Source organism: Anomaloglossus baeobatrachus, chromosome 10 (assembly GCF_048569485.1).
Source record: "Anomaloglossus baeobatrachus isolate aAnoBae1 chromosome 10, aAnoBae1.hap1, whole genome shotgun sequence".
Lineage (NCBI taxonomy): Eukaryota > Metazoa > Chordata > Amphibia > Anura > Aromobatidae > Anomaloglossus > Anomaloglossus baeobatrachus.
In genome coordinates this window covers 41,871,032-41,896,747 of record NC_134362.1, presented here as the reverse complement: position 1 = coordinate 41,896,747, position 25,716 = coordinate 41,871,032, and the positions used below count along the sequence as shown (strand labels likewise).

At 44.5% G+C, this 25,716-nt stretch overlaps 1 protein-coding gene across 1 annotated transcript in view; it reads left to right on the top strand.

Annotated features, from left to right (window-relative positions):
- The window catches only part of C10H11orf24 (chromosome 10 C11orf24 homolog), a 56,060-nt gene that overhangs the window by 15,756 nt on the left and 14,588 nt on the right, over window positions 1–25,716 (top strand). The window lies entirely within an intron of this gene.

The window sequence follows — 25,716 nt, the reverse complement described above, 5'->3', positions numbered from 1 at the left end:
CGATTAATGGACAACCCCTTTTAATATTTTGAGTGTAAAAAAAAATCAGTTTTATATTGGAAAAGAATGTTTCAGATATTACACACAAAATGCTCTCTCTCGCCCTTCTCCCTTCTCCCGCCCTCCCTTCCCCCTTCTCCCGCCCTCCCTTCCCCCTTCTCCCGCCCTCCCTTCCCCCTTCTCCCGCCCTCCCTTCCCCCTTCTCCCGCCCTTCCTTCCCCCTTCTCCCGCCCTTCCTTCCCCCTTCTCCCGCCCTCCCTTCTCCCTTCTCCTGCTCTTCTCCCTTCTCCCGCCCTCCTCCCTACTCCCGCCCTCCTCCCTTCTCCCGCCCTCCTCCCTTCTCCCGCCCTCCTCCCTTCTCCCGCCCCCTCATTCATTTAAAGGCAATCTGTCAGGTAATTTCCTAGTACAATACTAATGTTATCTTTATATAGGGCTTGAGGAGACCTTTCAGGATCAGTAAGTTTTGTTGCTCTACGTTATCCTTTTATCTTGTTGTAAGCTCCATAGAATTCAGTGGGACAGAACTAGTCAAACATATGTAAATACAAAGTAAACCTTCACTCCCCCCCCCCCCTCCCATCTCTCAGTACTGGCATCAGTGATAGTAAATCTAAACTGATGCACTGCAGCCCCCTTCCATACCGCCTCCTACCTCTCAGCAGTGAGTGAATGCACTGGGAGGTTGGTGGATGGAGCAGTGAATATACAAATTGTATTTACATACCGTTGACTAGCATGCACAAGACACTGAATTGTACAGAACGTACAGCAAGATAACAGGATAAGGTAGAGCCATAAAGCGTACTGATCCTGAAAGGTCTCCTTAAGCCCAATTTAAAGAGAACATTAGTAATGTACTATAAAATCACCTGACAGATTACTTTTAAAAGAAATGTACCTGTGACAAACCATGAACTCAGAACTGCCAGTATATTGTACATATACTTACAGATACCGAGCCATTTGCCACAATTTTTGTATTAATTCAAATAAATGGGAGAAAATTAGGAATAGTATTGGTGACTCTTTCTTGGATTATTTTACATTAGAAGTGCTTCCTTAATTCTTTAAATTAGGGTGCAATGGGTTTTATCTGTTTAAAAAAAAATGTTTATGGCTAGAGAATGCCATAAACCATGTAGCCTGAATGGCACATAATAAAATCATTGACCCCGGGAATCAAACTTCAAGTCTAAAAACAACGTGACTTGGAAACCTATTGGAGTTATGTAATTGGTGTTTATCTGCGCTCTGCAGACAGCTAGAACTGTGATTGACGGGAAACATTTATCAAAGTGAACCATCATAAAGGTTATCGAAATGGGTTCTAAATAATAACCATTCATTTTTGGAGCACTTTTCCAAAAACTTTGATACAGGCTACGTTGTAGATATACGTAGAGTTAACAATGGTGCCCGCTTGGGTGGTAAATTTACAGACGTCAGTTCACGATTTTTTGCAGCTTTTTCGCACGTACACAATGGTTCTGGTTGGGTTTAATTTACAATATGAACAATGGTCGGACTAGGTGTAGATGTGACATCTTATCTGTCTTGTGACATTTGACCCATATTTGGGATTCCACGAGCAATCTTTATGTTGAACTTTTTACAAAATTCTCTTTCCTTTATCTTTATGCATACACACGTGGACAAAATTTTTGCTATCCTTTTGTTAAATTAAAAAAAAACTCCTCTGATCACTGAACTTGAATCTGTCAGCAAAGCCGAGCCTCCTCCATGTTTCACAGTGGGTTCAATGTTATTTTCTTTGTAGGCTTAATTTTTGCATCTGTGTGAATATAAAGCTGATGTGACTTGCCAAAAAGCCCCAGTGTTGTCTTATCTGTCAAAAGGACAGTTGTCTTGTGCTGTCCGGATCCGCACTCACGGATTACAGCAACGGTGTCAGACCCTGTTCATATTGCACAGTCCAACAGGCAACCTGGTTTTTCCTAAATTGTTCAGTTCTGCCAGGCGTCGGCTGAGTTGTTTCCACTGCTCCCAGCTAAGCAGGAGTTAATCCTTTTGGAGCAGTGCACAGCTGTTCTGAAAGTCAGGTTGTTGATTACCATCCATAGCTAGTCTCTCCCTATTTGAGGCTGGGGAGTTTGTAAGGAGATCACAGAAGATACCGTAGCATCTGTTCATGCTTTTGTGAAACTCGGGTGTCCTTGACAATCCTCTTTTGGTGACCTGCGATCTGCTGTGTGTGTGGTGTCGAAGTGTCCCTTGGTGTGTCTTACGTCCTCCCTTTTATTTCCTCCTGTGCCTTTGTCTGCCCTTGGTGGTTGTTTGCAGAGTGAATGAGTTTCTATTCTACCCCCTGTCCATGTCTTTTGAAAGACCGTAGGTTATTTTGGGGTGTCCTGCCATCACCGGGTTGAGGGGTACAGGGGAGTTAAGTAAGAGTCTGGTGGGGAGACAGGAACACACTGGGGGCCCAGACCTCACTACCCTTAAGTGTACCTCTGGGATAAGGGTCAGCGCAGGGATCCCAGTCTAAGGGCCAGTTCAGGTTCCCCCTGCAATCCTGCCCACCCATGACAAGAGTCTCCCGCACGTTTTGTGGCTTGTCAAAATGCATTTTGGCAACTTCCAGTCTCCAGCAGTGGTTTGTTCCTTTATTGTCCTCCTTGGATTCTACATTGTGGAAAGATGTTTCTCTCTGACACTGATGTACCTTGACCTTTGAGTTTCCTCTAATCCCTTTGGAAATTGTTCTGGGCTATTTGTTTATTATTCGTCTCTTCAATTTGCCAACAATTTTCCTCTTTCGTCAAGGGAAGTTGTCTACAGTCCCATAGACCATAAACATCTATGTGCAACTGTAGTACCAGGAACATCAGGCTGTTTGGATATGGTCTTATAGCCTTTACTTTTAACAGGTTCGTCTATAATTTTCCTTCTAATGTCTTGAGAAAACTCTCTCCTCAGCTTTCTTTGGTTCATGTTCATTGATACTAAACAGCACATTGACTACTTTGCACCCTTTAAATTGGCAAACTGACTTATTAAAAGTTTCTTGACATCGGCGATCCTATTTACAGGACACACCTTGGTTTAACATGGCCCTATGGTCAAATTATTATCTTTTCTAGGAGTACCATTATTTTTTTTTCTCTTTTGTTGAACCACAATTCAAAAGCAATGTCTGATTTTCATTAGTGGATATTCAGTAAATTTAAATTAAAAATAACTGAAGTTATTTCAGTGATCATTGTGAGTTTTTATTATTTACAGATGGATACCAACAATTTTGTCCATGTGTGCATTGTTTTAAGTCTTTGATGGCAACAGAAAATGAACAGCAATGACGTGTCCTTCTTTTTACCGACCTAAAAGTGCCTTTAGGTGGGCGATAATCACCCGACCCTTCCCGATCATTGCCAAGTCTTTGCGATTTAATAATGAATGATTATTCACTTGATTGTCATTAATTGTGTCTCTTATCGTTTGTCAGCAGCAAATTCTCTTGTGTAAAGAGGCATCTGCCTGGCACATCAGTGAAGTGGAAAATTAACGGTCATATGGTCGATTGCATTTAAAGGGGTATTCTATTTCCAAGATCCTATCCCGATATGTAGTAGATGTAATAATATTAGCAAAAACCTTCAATTAGAAATGTAGTATAGTTCTCCTGATTAGCTCTGTCGCTTACCTCATGTGCAGGGCATTGCAGCTCAGGTATCCATGGTTATGACCACTCGTATAGTGACAGTTAGTTGTTAGTGGTCGTAAGCTACTGCAATGCCCTGCACATGAGGTAAGCGACACAGCTAAGGTATCCATGGTTATAACCACTCACCTAGTGACTGTTAGTGGTCGTAAACATGGATACCTAACAACTAACAGTCACTAGGTGAGTGGTTATAACCATGGATACCTTAGCTGTGTCGCTTACCTCTTGTGCAGGCATTGCAGTAGCATAGGTATCCATGGTTATGACCACTCGTATAGTGACAGTTAGTTGTTAGTGGTCGTAACTATGGATACCTAAGCTACTGCAATGCCCTGCACATGAGGTAAGCGACACAGCTAAGGTATCCATGGTTATAACCACTCACCTAGTGACTGTTAGTTGTTAGTGGTCGTAAATATGGATACCGAACAGTCACTAGGTGAGTGGTTATAACCATGGATACCTTAGCTGTGTCGCTTACCTCATGTGCAGGGCATTGCAGTAGCTTAGGTATCCATAGTTACGACCACTAACAACTATCTAACAGTCACTATATGAGTGGTCATAACCATGGATACCTTAGCTGTGTCGCTTACCTCATGTGCAGGGCATTACAGTAGATTAGTTGTTAGTGGTCGTAACTATGGATACCTAAGCTACTGTAATGCCCTGCACATGAGGTAAGTGACACAGCTAAGGTATCCATGGTTATGACCACTCATATAGTGACTGTTAGATAGTTGTTAGTGGTCGTAACTATGGATACCTAAGCTACTGCAATGCCCTGCACATGAGGTAAGCGACACAGCTAAGGTATCCATGGTTATAACCACTCACCTAGTGACTGTTAGGTATCCATATTTACGACCACTAACAGTCACTAGGTGAGTGGTTATAACCATGGATACCTTAGCTGTGTCGCTTACCTCATGTGCAGGGCATTGCAGTAGCTTAGGTATCCATAGTTACGACCACTAACAACTATCTAACAGTCACTATATGAGTGGTCATAACCATGGATACCTTAGCTGTGTCACTTACCTCATGTGCAGGGCATTACAGTAGCTTAGGTATCCATAGTTACGACCACTAACAACTAATCTACTGTAATGCCCTGCACATGAGGTAAGCGACACAGCTAAGGTATCCATGGTTATGACCACTCATATAGTGAGTTAGTGGTCATAACCATGGATACCTAAGCTACTGCAATGCACTGCACATGAGGTAAGCCACATAGCTAATCAGGAGCACTATGATACATTTTTAAATTGGAGGTATTTGCTAATATTATTATTATTACACCTACAACATATTGGGATAGGATCTTGGAAATAGATTACCCCTTTAAATGCAATTTCCAAGCTCCTATCCCAATATGTAGTAGGTGTAAAAATAATAATAATAATACTTTCAAATATCTCTTATTAGAAATGTGGTAGAGTTCTCCTGATTAGTTATGTTGCTTACCTCATGTGCAGGGAATTGCAGTAGTTTAGGTATCCATAGTTACGACTACTAACAACTAATTGTCACTATATGAGTGGTCTTAACCATGGATACCTAAGCTACTGCAATGCCCTGCACATGAGGTAAGCGACCCAGCTAATCAGGAGACCTATACTACATTTCTAATTGAAGGTATTTGCTAATAGTTTTATTATTACACCTACTACATATTGGGATAGTAATTTTATAAATTGAGTATCCATTTAAATGCAAGATCCTATTCCAATATGTAGTAATGTAATAATAATATTAGCAAATACCTCTATTTAGAAATGTACAGTAGTATAGTTCTCCTGATTAGTTATCACTTACCTCATGTGCAGGGCATTACAGTAGGTTAGATATCCATGGTTATGACTAGGGATGATCTAATACCTCAAATATTTGGCAACGCCCATATTTTCCGAATAGGTCGCCGCTATTCGACTATTTGTTAATATTCGATGCGCAATGTAAGGCTATGGGAAACCCGAATAGTTGCCGAATAGCAACTGTTTGGGCTTCCCATAGACTTACATTGCGCGTCGAATATTCACGTAGCGGCGACCTATTCGTTGGATATTCACGAAGCCGAATATTTGTGATATTTGATCATCCCTAGTTATGACCACTCGTATATTAACAGTTAATTGTATCTATGGATACCTAAGATTCTGCAATGCCCTGCACATGAGGTAAGTGACATACCTAATCAGGAGAACTATACTACATTTCTAATTGGAGGTATTTGCTAATATTGTATTTTTATTATTACACCTACAACATATTGGGATAGAAAATCGGAATACACCTTTTTAAGAAATAAACGTACTATGGTTGAAATGTATGAATGCACATAAATGAGCACCAATGTGTTCTTGTAAAAGAGCCGAGAGTCCTCTAGTATCCTTCAAGAGGTAAAATCCATATTGAGTGCACATTAATGGTCTAGCCTAAGGATTGATCTTTTTTTATTGGATACCTGTCACGGGTGTGCGCTTTGCTTATTAAGTAATATTGTGTCCTCCATTATGTATTGGTCCTAAGGAAGCTTAATTTGAAGGCACAGATGCTCGGGACCAAGAAAATAGCTTATGTGAGCACTCGTGGCCATTTTAGAAGAACTGAGGCACCAGAGCCCTCTTAGGCTTCATTCACATTGCCATATACGTTTCTGCAGACGGACACCCGAACGTAGACCACCTACGTTCGGGTGTCCGTCTGCAGAAACGTATATGTGCACAAAATGGCACAAAACAGAGCACATGCTAACGAAGTGCGCTCCATAACAGTGAATGGCCCTGCCGGGCGCATGCGTCCGGAGCACGCTTTGCAGAGTGGGGGGAAGGGCGGTCCGGATGGATGCCCCGACGGGACCTGTGGATGTAGAGAAAAACGCAATGTGAAAGGGGCCTTAAAATTTGGGACAGTGCGCCTCTGGCAGGTCTTCAGGGACAACTACCAAATACAATTACCGTATGTTTCGCTTTATAAGACGCACTTTTGTTCCCCCAAATTTTGTGGGAAAGTAGGGGGTGCGCCTTATAATTATAAATAAATATATATATATATATATATATATAATATATATTACACTGCAGGGTCCGCTCTGGAGCGGTTCTGGGAGCTGGCAAAGCTGCAGGAGGGAGCCTTGGATCTCCTGCTCCCACTCCCATAATATGCACAGCCGCTGTCCAGCACCATGGTGCTGAAACCGCACCGCGGCGATGGGCTGGGGGATCGGCGCATATTATATGTGCCTGTGCTCGCCTTTGATGACACATGCCCCCCCTGTGTTAGATATGGCCCCCAGGCTGCTGCACATAGTAAAATAAAACACTTGTTACTCACCTCCTCCAGCGCTGATCTCCCTGTGTCTCTGCTGCTGTCTGTGATCAGGCATGCAGAGATGATATCACTCTGCTGTGCCGATCACATGACCGGCGCTGAGAACCAGGAAATGGAGGAAGCCGGAGCTCACAAGCACGGAGGGAGACACGAGGAGGGACAGCACTGAGAAGGTAAGGAAAGAGTGTTTTATTTTACTAAAAGCAGCAGCCTGGGGGCGATATCTATCAAATAGGTACAAGGCACTCTCAAGGGTTAATTTTCATATAATTTATTCCAAAATGGTCTTAAAACATGTGACGTTTCAGCCACTAGGTGGCCTTCATCAGACAACTGGTATCATAAACTGGCCAAAATTGGAGTGTCAAGGCAACGGTGTCCACCGCTATGCTGCGTGCGGGGGGCGATATCTAACACAGGGTGATGTGTGGCAGCCACAGGGGGCCGTGTGCCAGCCACAGGGGGCTGTGTGCCAGCCATAGGGGACATGTGGCGTCACTGGGTGATGTGTGCCAGCACAGGGGGGCTATATTCAATATAAGGTGGCCATATCCAGATTAAGGGGGCTAATTTTAGGATGGGGGGGGCTATGAGGGACATATACCCTATATGATTTGTTAGACAGACACTGGCATTATAAGACGGACCCCATTTATTAAAAAATTCTCTATTCCTTCACCAAATTTGGGGGTGCGTCTTATAATCCGGTGCGTCTTATAAAGCGAAAAATATGGTACTCCTATAATTTTAGCTGTAGGACATTTTTTAGAAACTCTTCCTTCTAACAGATTGCCCTTTATATGAGTATAAAAAACATAGCCAGCAGACTGCATTCTAGATATCTGTGGATGACTAATTATATATTGTTGCAATGAGTGAATCACCAAACTTGGGCACAACCCAAAAGTTAGTTTCTTGGAGCGTATTCAGAAGTGTGATTTACATGCCTGAATTTCTCAAAGTTTTTAATATCACAACAACTAACATTACACTGATTACCAGCAATATACTCTCCAAGCTTGATTTTAAAGGGGTGATGCGATACCTATAATACCTTTTTATAAACACTTTTAAAATTTTATTTATTATAAAATCCTTTACTATTCCCTCTTTTTTTTTTTTTTTTTATTTGCTGCTTTTAAAGGAGGGTCTCACACAGACAACATAGGAGGATGACCCTACGGTCCCTTCCCTGAAGCCTCTATCAGCCACTGTCACGGGTGTCTGGCCATAGAAGGTCACAACATTTGGCTGCGCAGACTGCTCCCTGACCTTCTATTATTCCTGCTTGGTATATGTGATATCCTATGTATCTCTTCTGCTTGGTTTTCATCCCTTTCCCTTTAGGACTCTTCAGAGTTCCTCACCTTTTCAGCTGTTTTTATCAGCACTTCCCTTGGTGCCTTTATTTACCCTCATTCCCCCTTTCTCAGACAGTCCTGTAGTTTCCAGCTGTAGAAGGTCGCAGCTTTTGGCTACACTCTCTGACTTTCCCTTTTTCCCTGCTTGGGGTTTATCCCCTCCTCTTTAGGACCCTGATGATTGCCTCACTCTGTCAGCTGTTTTCATCAGCACTTCCCTTGGTGTATGTATGTGTGTGTGTGTGTGTTTATATATATATATATATATATATATATATATATATATATATATATATATATATATATATATATATATATATAATATATATATATATATAATATATATATATATATAATATATATATATATGTAACGATGTGGGGCCCCGAGTGTATGGGGGCCACACGTCAGGTATCGGGATTTAACGCACACCGGACCAATGCCTTGGCTTTATCCTCAAAGTCCAACACATAACGTAAAGTCCACACGCTCTTGGACTTGTTCACACGTGTCACTGACCCTAGTCAGTACTTGGCTTTATACTTAAAGCTAATCTGGGTTACCTTCCTCTGAAGGCGGCTAGTGTCCTTCCTTACCAAGTTCCCCCTGGCTCCAGCCAGGCTGTGCACATGGACCTAAAAGCCCCTTTCCTTCAGGAGAAGGTCTGAGTAGAGCAATGCCCCCTGCTTCTGCTCTCCCCGTCTCCAGCACACACTGGACGTCTAGAGACAGTCTCTATCTAGACTGCCCTAGACACACTCCACCTAGGTTCAGAGACAGGATTGCTTTAACCCCTGGAGCCACAGGTGGAAAGGAGCGTGTAATCAGCATCACACACCCTTCCATGGCTCTGCATGTAATGCAATCCTGTGGAACCACAGGTCCCAGCCAACTTCACATTGCAGAGCACCCACGCTTCTGCAAAACATACCGGCCCTTTGTAATACAGCCGGTTGATACGTCACAATATATATATATCTCCTCATTCTCCCTTACTCTTTACTGGTGATAGGTCTAATACCCTTTAAAGGGAACCTGTCATCAGAAATTTAGCTATAAACCTAAAAGTTTCCCCCTCTGCAGCTCCTGGGCTGCATTCTAGCAATGTTCCTCTAGTTTTTCTGGCCCCTTTTATACCAAAATAAACAATAATAAAGTTGTACCTTTTCGTATGTAAATTTCGTAAATTATCCATGGGGGCGGGCTGCCTGGTGTCAGTTACTGTCCTCCTGCCGATTTACGCCGCCCCCGAACGCTGAATTTCATATCTCAAGACGCCGCCCCTGGGCGCCCGAGGTCCTGCGCATGCGCTGTGCGACTGTAGCGGGACTGTGCACGTGTGACCGCTGGTGACGTTTTGCGCAGGCACGAGGTTATGGGCGGTGCTGTGAGTGTCATCAGCAAGTGCCGCCTATAACCTCGTGACCGCACTTTCCCCTCTGCCTCCAGCGTTCTGCGCCGGCCAAATGACCAGACGTCACCTCCTTCCCATCGTACCCTGCAGCAGGAAATAGATGGGAGGAGCGGAGAGGATCTGAGCGACGTACAGAGGGGAGAGCGCGGCCACGAAAGTATGGGCAGGCACTTGCGATGCAATCACAGCGCCGCCCATACTCTCGTGCCTGCGACCACGTCACCAGGTGTCCCAGGGTGCACGGGATCTCGGGCGCAGTGGGCGGCGTCCTGAGGGATTATTTGGAGCGTGGGGGGACGGCGTAAGGGACAGCAACGGACGCCAGACGGCCCGCCCCCATGGAGAATTTACAAGATTTTCATACCAAAAGGTATAACTTTATAAAGTATTTATTTTGGTTCAAAAGGGGGCACGAAAAGTATAGAAACCTTACTAGAATGCAGCCCAGGAGCTGCAGAGGGGGAAACATTTAGGTTGAAAGCCAAATTTCTGATGACAGGTTCCCTTTAACAAGTCTTCAGTGCAAGCAGTTGGCTTGTATTCATCTGGAAAAACTTTGTTGTTGTTGCAGATCTTCTCATTGAGGCATCTGGGATAAGTTATTTGTTTACTTTCCCCCGGTTTGTTATCCCTGTGTCTTACTTAGTGTTTAGTGGGGTTGACTAAGTTCTCAGCCCATCCGCTCCCTACCTAGTGCCTATATCGGGGTCAGGTATCCAGCTCGTCGCATAGGGGTGAAACCTATTTAGGGTGGTGAGGGAAGCCAGGGCCCAGTGGTAGGTTTGGTCAAGGGTAACCATCTCCCCCTTCCCTAGACACGTGGTTTCCCTTTCGCCATTCACTTGGTACTTCCCCATACCTAGGCGGCATTGCAGCCACCTTCCACAGCTTTTGTCACTATTGTCCCCTAGTGGCATCCAGCTTCAGGTGGGTGAGGGAGAAGTGACCTCTGCATCAGTAGCTGCCACACTTAATCTGTGCCCACCACCCGCATCTTCAGTGGCTACCATCACACTTCTCTACTCTTCATTCACATCTACTGTGGCCGCTGCCACAGTCCCTGCTTCTCACACCACCGTCTGTCCCCAAAATCAGGGTATGATCATAATATCAGGGTATGATCATAATATCAGGGTATGATCATAATATCAGGGTATGATCATAATATCAGGGTATGATCATAATATCAGGGTATGATCATAATATCAGGGTATGATCATAATATCGGGGTATGATCATAAAATCTGGGTATGATTATGAAATCGGGGTATGATCATAAAATCAAGGTATCATAATAAAATCAGGGTGAGTGACAACAGCGCTGCCCCACAGCTTCCATCACCGCCCTCAAACAGGTCTCATAAGTGAACAGCGCTGCTGTCACTCACCCTGCTTCTATCACCGACACCTGATGATGATTTATGTGAGGGCTGTGTGGCGGCGCTTTGCTGGCTTAAATTCTGTCATATCCAATCCAAAATCTTGTAGAAGGCTTTCCTAGAAGAGTCGAAGCTGTCATGGCGGCCAAGAAGGGAAGTGACCAAGTCCATATGTCTATGGATTTAGAATAAATTTTAGATTTTAGAATGAGTATAATGGGTAACTTAGTGTGTGTATACAGTATATAACATGTATATAGTGTCTGTGAGCGGCGCTATTGTGCTCTGCTCATCCCAATCGTGTGACCCCTGGAATCCGGTGATGTCACGTCAACTTCCAGTTGACGTGACATCATCGCGGTGGCACCAGTCTTCCTGAGTGACTGGGCTGTGGATGGCGTTTCACCGCTAGTCACAGCCCAGCATTACTCCTGCTTGCGGCGCTCTGCAGCGAAGGAGAGAGCGCGCGAGATGCTGGGCTGTTAAACTCCGTCCACAGCCCAGTGACTCACAGAGACTGGGGCCATCCATGCTGACGTCAGGTCAACTGGAAGTTAACGTGACATCACCGGATCTCAGAGGTCATGGGTCACCTGATGGGGATGAGCGGACAGCGATAGCGCCACTCAGAGGCACTGTTACCAACACAAGGTATTTGAGAGAAGCCTTGTTTCTGAATGTTATATCGATGTGGCCAGTAAAACTAAATAGTGAACTATCTCTTTAAGACATACAATACAACACACAAGATATCAAAAGATATTATAAACCGCATACAAAATAATAGCAATAGTAATAAATAGCTATTATACTCTGCCTTCTCCAAATCTCCACCTCACCCCCCTCTATACAACTGAGGCCCAGGTTGACCAGGGAAGACGTCCTACTTCATCTTGTAGTCTTATTTAGACTTAACTGTTCTTTGTCTAACTTTTATATGGCCTTAGCTTCCCCCACCCCCAATGTATATAGACTGAAAAGTCTGACGAGCGTAGGCATTTCTTGACGCTAAACAAGTGTCTGTGTTAATCGCATGTCCTAAGGTAAATAGTGTAGTTATAGGTAGGAATGTTCTGGCAGTCCCCGCTACCTCCCTCCCCAAAGGCTAAATTAAAGGGAACCTGTCAGGTGCAATATGCACCCAGAATCACGAGCAGTTGTGGGTGCATATTACTAATCCCTGCCTAATCGTCCCTGTATACACTAGCATAGATAAAGAGATCTTTAGAAAAAGTGTTTCTAAAGATCCTTTATGATATGCTAATTAGGCCAGGGACTAGTCGCAATGGCGTGAGTTCCCTTGGCTAGTCGGCCCTCTTAGCATGTAAGAATGCCCACCTAACATGCTATTCAATGTGCACTATGAAGCCGGGTGTACGAGTCCTGGCTTCAGAAAGGTCTAGTGCGCATGACCGTAAATACCGAGAATACTGATTATGCTCACTGACCCTAAACCAGGCGATCTGAAGCGGTGACAGCAGACACAGGTACGCGCATCACCACTGATATGCTAATGAGGCCAGTGACTAGTTGCAAGGGCTTTAGGTCCCTTGGCTAGTCGGCCCCCTTAGTATGTAAGCACGCCCCTGTGGGTGTGCTAACATGCTAATGAATGCACAGCGAAACAGGATGAACTCACTCACCTCTCTGCTGCCATCGTGTCCAACTCCTCGATTTCGGCTCAGTGCACATGATCCCGGACTTTCGGTCATGTGGGATTTAAGGGAGCCAACTAGTCAAGGAAACTAACGCCCTTGTCACTAGTCCCTGTGCTCATTAGCATATCATAAAGGATCTTTAGAAAAACGTTTTCTAAAGATCTCTTTATCTATGTTACTAGATACAGGGACGGTTAGGCAGAGAATAGTAATATGTACCCACAACTGCTCTTGGTTCTGGGTGCATTTTGCACCTGACAGTTCCCTTTAAAGCTGAACATAAGACTATTAAAATGGTAGAATAAATCCATTTTGTTAAATTCTATATGGAAAAAAATTTGAAAACGCTTCATAGGGAAAACACCTGTAAGGTTTAGTAGAAGCAAAAGGTTCCCTTTCGCCCCTTGTATGTTGCCACTTACCTTCCTAGATTGGGTTAAGAACACAACATTTATAATGGCTCTTCGGTCCATCAAGAAATTGGATTCCGGAGAGGGCTCCCCTGTGCAATTTAGTCCGTTATCAGTTTGCAACAAATAGGCAATTAAAAAAATGGAGGTAGGAGTAGCCAGGCTGAATCCTTAAAATAGAACTAAAATTGAGTGGTGCACGTGTTTAAAGGGGTTTTCCCATGAACAAAGTTGATTTCAATCAATTAATCTCGGAATAATAATAAGTTCCACAATTGGATGTGTTTAAAAATAATGTTCCTGTGCTGAGATAATCTTATATATGTGTCCCTGCTATGTGCTGTGTAATGACCGTGTCTGACCGTACAGGAACATGGTCTGATCATACCACAGCTCCTGGGGAGGGGAGGAAGCAAAAGAGTATAAAGACATTATAGCACGGTATCACAGATGATCCTTTTTGTGAGGTAAAACATTTCTTTGCCTGTTTTTTAAAAACATCAAGGAAAGAGAATTATTTGTATTCCTGTGCTGTGCTACCTGTATATTCTTTTGCGTCCTCCCCTGCTTAGGAGGTGTGGTATGATCAGGCCATGTTCCTGTACGGTCAGACACGGCCATTACACAGTACATAGCACAGACACATATATAAGGTTATCTCAGCACAGGAACATTATTTTTAATCACATCCAATTGTGGAAATTATTAATATTCCAAGATCTATCGATTAAAATCAACTTTTTTTTTTTTTTTACGTCCCATGTCGATCCCTTCATGAGGACAAGACCACATCACTTGTTATAGGGTTGGAGAATCTGAAGTTTAGTTCTAACGATAAGAAATCATGTTATGTCTAAGATATGGAGACCAGCAATGAAGACCATTCTCTTATTCCGAACGACCTCCTCATCTGCGGATCACACTGCTCATATTCATTGTAGCCATTATAACAAGAAGGCAAATAATGAACAATGTACAAAGAGATCCTCTATGACTTGCAGAACTGGAGTGACACCAGTTGTCTTCCTGGCCTCCTGTTTTTGAGGATGTGTTTCAATTTGTACAGTTTCTTCTAGACGTGTTTTTTTTTTTTTTCTTAACTCTGAGAATTTTTGAAAAATAACAACAAATGTTTCGTTTACAAGCAGTCAAAAATGGAACTGTTAGAAGACTAGATCATACCATCGGAGTGATACATTGTTCATATTACACCGTGTGCAGAATTATTAGGCAAGTTGTATTTTAGAGGATTTTTTTATTATTGATCAACAACTATGTTCTCAGTCAACCCAAAAGACTCAAATATCAAAGCTTAATATTTTTGGCAGTTGGAGTGGGTTTTTTTTTAGATTTGGCTATCTTAGGAGGATATCTGTTTGTGCAGGTAACTATTACTGTGCAGAATTATTAGGCAACTTAATAAAAACCAAATATATTCCCATCTCACTTGTTTATTTTCACCAGGTAAACGAATATAACTGCACAAAATATAGAAATAAACATTTCTGACATGCAAAAACAAAACCCCCAAAAAATTAGTGGCCAATATAGCCACCTTTCTTTATGATGACACTCAGCAGCCGACCATCCATAGATTCTGTCAGTTGCTTCATCTGTTTACGATCAACATTGCGTGCAGCAGCCACCACAGCCTCCAGACACTGCTCCGAGAGGTGGACTGTTTTCCCTCCCTGTAGATCTCACATTTTATGAGAGACCACAGGATCTCTATGGGGTTCAGATCAGGTGAACAAGGGGGCCATGTCATTATTTTTTCATCTTTTAGACCTTTACTGGTCAGCCACGCTGTGGAGTAGTTGGATACATGTGATGGAGTATTGTCCTGCATGAAAATCATGTTTTTCCTGAACGATACAGACTTCTATCTGTACCACTGCTTGAAGAAGTTGTCTTCCAGAAACTGGCAGTAGGTCTGGGAGTTGCGCTTCACTCCATCCTCAACCCGAAAAGGTCCCACAAGTTCATCTTTGATGATACCAGCCCATACCAGTGCCCACCTCCACCCTGCTGCCATCTGAGTCGGAGTGGAGCTCTCTGTAATTTACTGATCTAGCCTCTGGCCCATCCATCTGCCCATCAAGAGTCACTCTCATTTCATCAGTCCATAAAACCTTTGAAAAATCAGTCTTAAGATATTTCTTGGCCCAGTCTTGATGTTTTATCTTATGTGTCTTGTTCAGGTGGTGGTTTTTCAGCCTTCCTTACCTTGGCCATGTCCCTGAGTATGGCACACCTTGTGCTTTTTGATACTCCAGTAACGTTGCAGCTCTGAAATATGGCCAAACTGGTGGCAAATGGAATCTTGGCATCTTCACGCTTGATTTTCCTCAATTCATGGGCAGTTATTTTACGTCTTTTTTGCCCAACACGCTTCTTACGACCCTGTTGGCTATTTGCCATGAAACGCTTGATTGTTGGGTGATCACGCTTCAAAAGTTTGGCAATTTCCAGACTGCTGCATCCCTCTGCAAGACATCTCACAATTTTGGACTTTTCAGAGCCCGTCAAATCTCTTTTCTGACCCATTTTGCCAAAGGAAAGGAAGTTGCCTAATAATTAAGCACCCCTTATATACGGTGTTGATGTCATTACACCGCACCCCTCCTCATTACAGAGATGCTCATCACCGGATTTACTTAATTGGTAGTTGGTTCTCAGCCTATACAGCTTGGAGTAGGACAACATGTATAACAAGTATCATGTGATCAAAATACTCATTTGCCTAATAATTCTGCACACAGTGTATATGACTATTGGTATTATTATTTATTATTGGAATTTGGCCAATTTGTAACTTGCTAATATTTACTTCTTGTCATAATTGATTCCTTCATGGCCCAGTAATAGGCTTGAAGCCTGCTGGAAATCCAGATTTGTTTGTATTACCTAACAAATCCATTAAAAGGGTTATCTCATTATCTATACCCCTTTTTACAAAGTTTGGAGCCATGAACCGTTATGGTAGAATGACTATGCCAGCCACACTTTCTTACCACTGTCAAAGAAATGTAACATTTCTTCAGAATCTGTCACCAGATTTTTTTGCTGTGTAATCTGAGAGCAGCAGATGTAGGGTCAGAGACCATGATTCTAGTGATTTGACACTTTGTTTACTGGGTGCCGCAGTTGTGATAAAATCACAGTTTTCTCTGCTGCAGATCTAGCAGAACTCTGAATGCTGAGCTGTGTATAACCACGCCCCCACACCACTGATTGGCAGCTTTCTATGTACACTGTATATCGAGGGAAAGTTTCTAATCAGTGGTGGGGGCGAGGCTGGACCACAAATAAACAAAGGGTTCAGAAGTTGGCGTATGGGCAATATTTAGATACAATTTGTCTTGGACAACTAAACCCCGAAACTCAAGACTAACACTAAAATATACTGTAAGTTTTGTTTTATAAGACGCACCCAAAATTTAGAGAAAAAAAATATAAAAGAAAGGGGGGCGATCTGTCTTATAATCCAGTGGTGTCTTACCAAAGGGGCGGCAGGGGTGATGATGGAGTAGGGCCATGGTGCGGCGGGTGTCCCAGATGCTCGCCGCTGGCGCTGAGACAGGAGGAACATCCAGAAACTGTCGGCGGTGTGGGCTTCAAAGAAATGGCGCCCGGAGTCGGCGCATGCACAAATTGTGCTATCTGCTCAATGACAAGCTAAGATCTCATCTGCACGCGCCACCTCTGGGCACCATTTTGCTTAAGTCCGCTGTTGGGAGATTAATGGGCTGGATGCAGCGCATGCGCAGATGAGATCTTGAGCCGAGAGCGCCATCTGCGCACGCGTCGACTCCGGTTGCCATTATTTGAAGCCTGCGCTGCTGACATTTTCAGGATGGCGCCTGCGTCACCACAAGCACAGCGCCTGCACCATTGCCCCTGCCTCCTGTGACCACTCTCCACCACCCCCTAGTAAGCTACAGTACATTCGGTTTATAAGAAGCATCCCTCATCTTCCTCCCAAATTTTTGAAAGGAAAAGAGCGTCTTATAATCCGAAAAATACGGTAACTCTAATAGTAAAAGGGAACACACTGTACAAGTATTAAAGTTACTTAGTGCCGCGGTAGAACATCATGACACCTGAAGTCGGGATGAATATAGTATATGTGTATGTATATGTATATATATATATATATATATATATATATATATATATATATATATATATATATATATATATATATATATATATATATATATATATATATAATATATATATATATAAAATGTGTGTGTGTGTGTGTATATATATATATACATACATACATACATACATACATACATACATACATACATACATACATACATACACATATATATACATATATATATATATATATATGTGTATATATATATAATTATTATAATATAATATTCATATACCCACTTTCAGATAAATATATTATGTATCTGGTAAACACCGGCCAGTTGATAGTTTTGGATTCGTTACCCCATATTAATAATAAATACTATCGCTGCAGCGGCCTTAATAAGAATCAGTCATTAGCCTCCCCAACCAGTTTCACCAAACTGGCGTCATCAGGGGACATATGCTGGACCAGGAGGTACGAGACACCTAGTCCTATAATGATAACCTCGCTTGTTCGAACAAGTGCACCTGTTTTTGCCTCCGAGCTAAGTGCACCTGCATGAGCGAGGAATATGTCTGCGCAGGCGTGTGTTTTGGGCCACTAACGTGGATGGTGTCCGAGGCGTCATCCACGTCAATCGGCACAGGAGGACAGCAAAAGGAGGGACAGGAGGTGCAGATTAGGACTCCCATCGGATCAGACAATTTACATACATGGCTGGAGATTTTATAAAGTTATTTGTGAGGTCTACAGGGAAGGTCAGGGGGTAACATGCACCTCTACAGAATGCAGCACAGGCGCTGCTCATGGTGCTAGTTTTAGTTTAGAAGCCCAAAATCTGGTGACAAGTTCTTTTTAAGTGATTGACTAGAATCAGGATCTCTGCCCCCACATTATACTGCTCTCAGATTACATGGGAGAAACCTGCTCATTTATTCTCTTAAGGTTATGGACCAACAGAGTAGACCAGAATGACACCCGCCCATACAGACCTGGTAACGTACAGTGAAAGATCCTTCTAAGTGGTGGTCGTATGTCGTTGTGGGGCGTAGAGACAGTTGTTGTACTGAGAATACAGTAATAAACGGGAAGCTTTTCTGCAATATAAAATTGGTAGAAGGAAGCTTGGTGATGGTTCAATTTGCCACTTCATTACTGCTATGTCATTAGATGGATACACCCATCCTCTCTGCTCGTGAGCCCACCACGCCCCAGCCTGGATACACCCCTCCTCCCTGCTCAGGAGCTCACCAAGCCCCAGCCTAGATACACCCCTCCTCTCTGCTCGGGAGCCCACCACGTCCCATCCTGGATACACCCTCTCTGCTCGGGAGCCCACCACGTCCCATCCTGGATACACCCCTCCTCTCTGCTCGGGAGCCCACCACGTCCCATCCTGGATACACCCCTCCTCTCTGCTCGGGAGCCCACCACGTCCCATCCTGGATACACCCCTCCTCTCTGCTCGGGAGCCCACCACGTCCCATCCTGGATACACCCCTCCTCTCTGCTCGGGAGCCCACCACGTCCCATCCTGGATACACCCCTCCTCTCTGCTCGGCAGCCCACCACGTCCCATCCTGGATACACCCCTCCTCTCTGCTCGGGAGCCCACCACGTCCCATCCTGGATACACCCATCCTCTCTGCTCGGGAGCCCACCACGTCCCATCCTGGATACAACCATCCTCTCTGCTCGGGAGCCCACCACGTCCCATCCTGGATACACCCATCCTCTCTGCTCGGGAGCCCACCTCGCCCCAGCCTGGATACACCCGTCCTCTCTGCTCGGGAGCCCACCTCGCCCCAGCCTGCCCAACCTCCTGGTTGCTAGAGGCGCAAGTGCTCTCTCATGAATGACAGTTGAGGCCAGCAACAATGCCGTACCACTGGCCTTAATGTACATGTTATGGGTGGAGATGGAGGATGGTGAGCAGCACAGTGGAAATGCTTGTAGACCAGGAGTCATGCTATACAAATCACTGTAGATGTAGAGAGGTGGCCTGGAGTAGGAGATATTGCTTATTCTCTTGACGATACTCCTGACATCCTCCCGTAAAGAAGTCAATATGAGCTACATATGTTTTTTACCGGCCACTGGTGCATTCTTGGAGCAGTAGCCGGTCCTCTAGGAATTAAGTTGGTGGCATACAGGTCCATTGTCTCTTCCATGGCCTTACATTGCCTACTCCACTAGAGAAAAATTATCAGCAGCCATGCTGTGACATTGGATTGCACCAACTACCAAAAACAAAAGTAAAGCTGGATACAAGCGACACATTTTTTTTTTATTTTGGAGAATGCCAGAGAACCCCAAAGCAAACCTGGGAAGAACATATCCAATCCATGCAAGATGTTCTCCAGATCCAAACCCAAGACCCCAGTGCTGCAGGCAAGAGTGGGCTCTTCCCTGTTAGTCGGACTAGTACTCGCTCGTATATAGTGAACCCACTCTGTTTTCTGCTTTGTGGAAATTAATTCTCTGTTATTCTACCTACAAGGCAAATAAAGCAGTTTGTCAGGGTGTGATCATGCACAAAGTAAACACAACCAGACATGGCAAAGCAGTGAGACGCAAAGACCTGGCACAAGCTGCTCATTTGAACACCTTTCTAGTGACGACTCAGAAGAACTTTGTTGCACAGTTTTGGTAAAGAATTTCTGCAACATCTGGACATGGCCCTATCTGGGTTAAAAGGGTTTTGACAAGATAGTTCTTCAGTTGAGCTTGGATCCCCAGCCTCACTGCTTCCTCGTTGGCAGAGTTGGTGAGCTCATATGGATTACCCATTCGGTCCAACGCCATGGTCTGAAATGCGCTTTTCAATGCTGTAAGCAGTGACCGCATTGACACTGTAGCATCGGAGGAGTGCAGGAGGACTGAAGCTGGCCATAACCAGAGCTTTTGAAAACTTTATAGCATAAAGACCGCAAGCGCTGAGCTCATTGCTGAGGAGACTAGTGTCACGCACTGAGTTGGTGTCCGTATATAACACGTGATGCACACGATCAGACCAAACGGGCGTCTGGCACACTATAAAAACACCACAAAAAGGGGGAACACCGGGGTCACGATACAACGGAGGTCCCTGCCGCTAGGGTGAGGCGGCACCTCCTGAACTCGCTTCAAGCTGATTCCTGAGCTCACTAGCGTCCCTATACAGGTTCTTTCAATCTGTCGGCGAGCAGGATACCTGGGTCCCTCAGCTGGCCCTAAACTCACCCTGCCTAGGGAGTAGGGCGACGAGAACATTACTCACCTCTATCATAGAATGGTAGAGTTGGAAGGGACCTCAAGGACTATCGGGTCCAACGCCCTGCGAGTGCAGGTTTTCCTAAATCATCCCAGCTATATGTTTATTCAGTTTCCACTTGAAGATTTCCATTGATGGAGAGCTCATTACCTCCTGTAGTCGCCTGTTTCACTCCCTGACTGCTCTCACCACCTCCCGTGGTAGGCTGTTCCACTCTCTGACTGCCCTCACTGTTGGCAAGTTTTTCCTAATGTCTAATCTGAATCTCCTTCCTTTAAGTTTCATCCCATTGCTTCTTGTACTTCCTTGTGCTAATGAGAACAGGGTTGTTCCCTCTGCACTGTGACTTCCTTTCAGATATTTGTAGACCGCTATTAAGTCTCCTCTCAGCCTTCTCTTTTTCAAACTAAACATCCCTAGTTCTTTTAGCCGGTCTTCATATGACATGGTTTGCAGACCTTCTACCATATTGGTGGCTCTTCTCTGGACTTGCTCTAATATATCGATGTCTTTCTTGAATTGAACATGGAGGGACAGGAAAGACAGACTGGGGGGAATAAACAGAAGGATACAAAACACCAAACTTCACTGTAGAAGACGGACTCTAAAGTAGCAGGTGGATGGGCACAGGACAAAACCTCAGCAGTTCCTTCCACCAGGCTGGCCAGAGTAGAATGAATTCTAACAGCAGCAGCAATGACTGCTGGGAAAACTCCAGTATTTAACCTAAATGGGGGTGGACACAAATCAACAACAGCTGACCTGCACTGCTCAGAGCTGCTGGCAAGAAAAACTAAAATTAACTCGTGAGACGCCAAAGAAAAGGATACCTCGTTTAAATGAGGAGTCAATATGGAGATGGGAGGCTCCAGTCCTAAGGCTGTCACTAGTCTCAAAACAGGAAGGAGATGACCATGACAGCTAGCCATTTTTGATGGCCTTCAGAGGTGGCTGGTAACCTAGATAATGAGTGGAGGGTAGCATTAAAAATGCTTCTGTGCTTAAGAATGGAGAGGATTTTTAATTGCAAGTGAATTGCAAAGTTGCTTTTTTTTCCCAACTACTTTGCAATATTAACCATTTATCATGTTGAGACAACCACTTTAAGGGCAGTTTCACACATCCGGCTTCTCACCGGATTGGCGGATCCGGCGCACTCCAGTACAGTGTGTACAGTACAGTGGCAGTGCGACATGCTCCGGTCACATGCTGTCATGTGACCGGAGCATGAGACCCGGATGTTTCTGCGCTGTCATTGTACTTGAGTAGAGTGCGCCGGATCCACCAATCCGGTGAAAAGCCGGATGTGTGAAACAATCCAATCTTTATTTTTATATAGTGCCAACGTATTCCGCAGCGCTTTACATACATCAGGAACACTGTCCCCATTTGGGCTCACAATCTAAATTCCCTATCAGTATGTTTTTGGAGTGTGGGAAGAAACCGAAGAACCCGGAGGAAACCCACGAAAACACGGGGAGTACATACAAACTCCTTGCAGATGTCCTTGGTGGGATTCGAACCCAGGACCCCAGCGCTGCAAGGCTGCAGTGCTAACCACTGAGCAACCGTGCCTCCCAATGTGCCGCCCTAAGTGCACAGCTGACTTATCTTTTATGTGATCAAATGCTGTAATTCGTAAAGGGCTTTTCAGGATTGGTATTTTATTTACATTTTGGTACAATTGTACAAGAGTGATTCTGTTGGTGTTGTGCTGCACCGTATGTAAACCCCAGTGTTCTATAAACAGGCTGTTTGTAGATGCACACTTCCTCAGATATTCCACTAGAGGGAGCACAAAGATAAGCCCAGCGCTACGTTTCTATATAGGTTACCAGTGACTGATGTCTGCGGAAGAAACCTGTATGCGTACTCTGTCTAGCGGACAACATAGGTGGTCATTTATGGCTTTCACGGTACAATTGCTGCTATCAGAGTCAATGTACGGTTACGGGCCCACGATCAGTTTTCACATCGTTTTGGACGCCGCATGCTTCAGCTGCGTCCAAAACGCTGCAATGTACAGTACAAGCACAGTGGACGGGATTTCTAGGAATCTCATGCCAACTGTGCTTGTTTTTCCCACAGCAAACAATGACCTGGATGCGACTTTCCGAGCCACAGCATGTCAATTGTTTGCTGTGGAGTCGCAAGTATCCTCCATAGGGAGAACACAAGTGAGAGACTCCAGCTCCCCGAACCCTGATCATGGGCACAAGCAGCTGCGGTCTCCTACAGAAGGAACTCGCGGCCCCGCAGGTCAGGACCCACTGAGTCCGGGACACAGCGAGTCCTAATCGTGTACCCTAATATTCACTGTATTTATTGAGAAGCATTAGACCCATTGCATTGGATCATCTCTCCTGACGTGCCTCCAATGGCTTTCTCCCTGCCATAATCAAGGATCAGACAAATATCCGCACACAAAAATAGCTTTAGTGATCATTTTATAATGTTTAGGGATGAGCGAACCCGAACGGTAAAGTTCGTAGTTCATACCGGTCATCTAGTGTCCTGGAGCTCGAATTTGAACATACGTAGACTTCTCATGGAACTGCCTGGTCGAGTTTGGATGCCAAATAAAGCTTTTGGGATGGGAAAGATGCCTAGATGCTGCTGGGAACAAAATAAGAAATAACCTTAATAAAAAATCACGTGGAGTCCCCCTTATTTTTGATAACCAACCAAGTTAAAGCTGTTAGCTGCAGGCTGCAGCCCTTCGCTGTCTGCTTTACCTTGGCTGGTTATCAAAAATAGAGGGGAGCTAGCACAGTTTTTGTAAAATTATTTATTAATAAATAATAGAAAAAAAAACTGTGTGGGGGGCCCCCCCCTATTTTTGATAACTAGGCAAAGTAAAGCAGACAGCCAAGAGCTGCAGCCCACAACTGTCTGCTTTACCTGCGCTGGTTATCAAAAAAAGGAAGGACCCAGAGTAATTTTTTAAAATTTATTTCCTATCCACATTAGTTGAAGGCCAATTGTCCTGCTCTTACCTCCATTTTGCTTCCTTTTGCAAACCCCCTAGCCCTTACTATGACCATTTTACAGCTGAAACATTTGGGTCCATGTTGACTTATGAGGTCCAGGGTCAAGTCCGGTTACCAAACCAAACCTTCAGCTAAAGTGTGGGCAAACCCAAACATCCACGCTCATACCTTATATTGTTCATTCAGCACATATTACATCTTCAGTGCCAATGAAATATATAGTAATTCACCATACTGGGATCAATCCAACTTCAAGGTGTCCATTATAGATCGTCTTGGATCAGGATTTGGAGAAACACCATAGATGAAAAAGTGGGGTCCACCAAAGTAGCCTTTTTTTTTTTTTAAGCTATGTTGTGCTCTTCTTCAAGCTATACTTTAAGGCCTTGTTCACATTTTGCGTTTTTGCCAAGTTTTTTTCCTGAAGATTTCAACCTTTAGGCTTTGTGCACACTGTACTTTTTTGATGCAGATTTTTGTGGGTTTTTTATTGAGAAATGGGTCCAATTGTGCTAACCAAGTACTGTTCAGTTTTTACTGCTTAAAGATCATACCCATCCCTGGTGATATCCGCAGCGAGCGCAGCAGCTTGCCCAATTCTAGTGGTGTGCAGCGCTTTGCACCAGTAGGACTCAGCGCTGCCTGTCTGTTCCAGTGGTCGGCACCTAACCGGACGTACTGAACGTGGCAACTACATTCTTAGCCGCTTTTCCCAGTAGACCATAACTAGACACGGCTGAGACTCTACTCAGCTCGTGACCACAAGTCTGCAAATTGCATATCTGCTGTTAAGTTATGATCATTGGAACCTGCAAGCGGAGCTCAGTCCTAATGGTTGGTGCATTACACACTGTTGGGACTCAGCACGGTTGGTGCATTACACACTGTGGGGATTCAGCACGGTTAGTGCTTTACACACTGTTGGGGTTCAGCATGGTTGGTGCCTTACACAATGTTGGGATTCAGCATGGTTGGTGCATTACACACTGTTGGGATTCATCACGGTTGGTGCATTACACACTGTTGGGATTCATCACGGTTGGTGCATTACACACTGTTGGGATTCATCACGGTTGGTGCATTACACACTGTTGGGATTCATCACGGTTGGTGCATTACACACTGTTGGGATTCATCACGGTTGGTGCATTACACACTGTTGGGATTCATCACGGTTGGTGCATTACACACTGTTGGGATTCAGCACGGTTGGTGCATTACACACTGTTGGGATTCATCACGGTTGGTGCATTACACACTGTTGGGATTCAGCACGGTTGGTGCATTACACACTGTTGGGATTCAGCACGGTTGGTGCATTACACACTGTTGGGACTCAGCACGGTTGGTGCATTACACACTGTTGGGACTCAGCACGGTTGGTGTATTACACACTGTTGGGATTCAGCAAGGTTGGCGCATTACACACTGTGGGGATTCAGCACGGTTAGTGCTTTACACACTGTTGGGATTCAGCATGGTTGGTGCATTACACACTGTTGGGATTCAGCATGGTTGGTGCATTACACACTGTTGGGATTCATCACGGTTGGTGCATTACACACTGTTGGGATTCATCACGGTTGGTGCATTACACACTGTTGGGATTCAGCACGGTTGGTGCATTACACACTGTTGGGACTCAGCAAGGTTGGCGCATTACACACTGTGGGGATTCAGCACGGTTGGTGCTTTACACACTGTTGGGATTCAGCACGGTTGGTGCATTACACACTGTTGGGATTCAGCACGGTTGGTGCATTACACACTGTTGGGATTCAGCACGGTTGGTGCTTTACACACTGTTGGGATTCAGCACGGTTGGTGCTTTACACACTGTTGGGATTCAGCACGGTTGGTGCTTTACACACTGTTGGGATTCAGCACAGTTGGTGCATTACACACTTTTGGGATTCGGCACGGTTGGTGCATTACACACTGTTGGGACTCAGCACGGTTGGTGCATTACACACTGTTGGGACTCAGCACGGTTAGTGCATTACACACTGTTGGGACTCAGCACGGTTGGTGCATTACACACTGTTGGGATTCAGCACGGTTGGTGCATTACACACTGTTGGGACTCAGCACGGTTGGTGCATTACACACTGTTGGG